Source organism: Coenobita brevimanus, chromosome 91, assembly GCF_032717465.1.
Source record: "Coenobita brevimanus isolate Jiangsu-jjx chromosome 91, ASM3271746v2, whole genome shotgun sequence".
In the NCBI taxonomy this organism is placed as follows: Eukaryota; Metazoa; Arthropoda; class Malacostraca; order Decapoda; family Coenobitidae; genus Coenobita; species Coenobita brevimanus.
The window spans coordinates 12,185,999-12,188,286 of NC_137044.1; the positions used below are offsets into that span (position 1 = coordinate 12,185,999).

General features: G+C 46.9%; 1 pseudogene; it reads left to right on the top strand.

Moving 5' to 3' along the window:
* Nucleotides 1-1,622: 1,622 nt before the first annotated feature.
* LOC145412037 (5S ribosomal RNA) lies at nt 1,623-1,739 on the top strand (annotated as a pseudogene).
* The last annotated feature ends 549 nt before the right edge of the window (nt 1,740-2,288 follow it).

Genomic DNA, 2,288 nt, shown 5'->3' on the forward strand with positions numbered 1-2,288 from the left:
TATCCAAGCCTTCGTCTACACTCGCATTCCCTTCCTTCTTTCCTCTTCCTTCTCCTTCTCTTTTCCTTTTCCCCTCCTCTCTCTTTCCTGTCTTCCCAAAATCCCCGTTTCCCTCCTTCCCCTTTTCCTTTTTGCCTTTTTCCTCTTCTTTTTTGTCATCATCTCTGTTCTTATTTTTCTTCTTTCCCATGAATTTTACCCGCTCCTCTTCATCTCCCTCCCCTCCCCTTCCATCTCTCTCTTCTCCTTTTGGCACTCTTATTCCTTCCCCTATCACCCCTTCCATCCCCTCCCTTCACTCTTCTTAACTTCCTTCCTCCTGTCGTATTCCTTCCCCCATCTTCCAATTACCTTTCTTTTCCGATCCCCCTTCTCCTTCCTTTCCCTGTCCCTTCTTCCCCTTCCCCCTTCCCTCTTCCCTGTCTCCTCTTCCATACCTTTACCCCTATCCCCTCTCCCAGTCTTGCAATTGTCTTCTTTCTACCACCTTTCCCTCATCCCACCTCCTCTACCTCCTTCCTTCTACCCTTCGTCCCATCTTCCATCCTAATGACATTCATCTCCTCACTCCACTCCCCTTCTCTCTTTCTCTCCCGCCGCTCCCTATCCTTCCCCACTCCATCACGTCTTCCTATCCTTCCTAACCCCCTTTTCCCTCCCCTCTTCCTATCCTGCCCCACCCCTCTTCATCTCCCTTCTTCCTGTCCCCTCCCATCCCTCTTCATATCCCTTCTCCCTGTCCTCTCCCCCGTCTTCCCATCTCCATATCCTCCCTCCCGTTCCTTCTCTTCCTATCCATCCCCACCCCTACCAATCTCCTTCTCTCCTTCCTTCCCCTTCCCTCCTTCTTCCTCTCCTTCCATGCCCCCTCCCCCTCCTCCCTCTCCCCTCCCCCTCTGCGCCGCGGGGGTAGTGTTCCGCCTGGGTTGAGCGCATCTCTGCTCTGGTGTGGTGGTGGTGGGGAGGGTCAGGCAGAGGGGCACATTTTACTCCTCCACTCGCGGGGCGCACGCACGAGAGAGAGAGAGAGAGAGAGAGAGAGAGGGGGGGCGGCGGCTGGGGAAGGAGAGTGAGAGAGGTTGGGGGAGGAGAGTTACATAGATACGTTGATGAGATAGGTAGAGAGAGAGAGAGAGAGAGAGAGAGAGAATTGCATAGACAAATAGACTACACGGACTTTGCAATCCGAACGCTGTGGTCTGAATTAATATTATAAGAAGCCTGATTCCTATTTTAAAGAAGTAAATTAAGAGGTAAGGCCCCGTATTATCGCCAGGTAAGAAAGCTCCCTAACACCTTTTCCTGAGCGATTTATTTTGCTTATTATACCTTACTGTCCTATGCTGTGCTATACAATTCTCTCAAGTCTCGCCATACTCTGCATAATTAACGTACAGGAGGATAATAACCATATACAGAAATAAATCGCTAAGGAAGAGGTGCTAGGTACTTCCCTTAACCGATCAAAATACGGACCAAGGACAGGAAAAGTAAACAGAAAAACGTACGAACGAAGTGAAACAGGAAGAGAGCAATGGAGGCAGGTTGTAGCTCCCTAACACCTTTTCCTTAGCAATTTATTTTTGCATATGGCTGGTTAATATCAGTTTGTATGCTATTTGTGCGAAGTATACACGTTGAGTACACCGCTTCCCGTCCGATCAGCGAAGTTAAGCAACGTTGGGTCTGGTTAGTACTTGGATGGGTGACCGCCTGGGAACACCAGATGCTGTTGGCATCCCTATGTGTCAAGTGGGGTTGGTGGAGGATTAGTGCCCCTCCCTGTAAAACAATTAACTCTAAGCCGTTGGCCACCCCGTTTGGGATACATGGCGTCTGGCAATGAATGAATGAAAAAAGTAACATTGAAGAAGATTGTAAAGAGTAATAAGCAAAATAAATCGCTAAGGAGAAGGTATTTTGATTTAAGTAACACTAAAGAGGGTAGTATGGAGTAACAAGCAAAATAAATCGCTAATGAAGAGGTGTTACGGGGTTTCCACAACCGACGAGAAGTCGGGCCAAAGATTTACCAATCTAATATTTCCCTATAGACGAAGCTGGCAGGAAGAAGTGAGAAGGACCACCATGCATCACAGAAAAACATTAAGGGAAGTTTCATGGTAGTGGATGCATGGAAATATTATGCTTTACTGCATTACTCTTGTCTACATTTTCATTTTGTAAAGGAAAACCAAAATAATGATAGTGATGTTCATTTTTCTTCTGTGATTTGGGTGAAGGAAGAAATAATATCGGATTTAATTATTTATTTATTTTTTACCGTG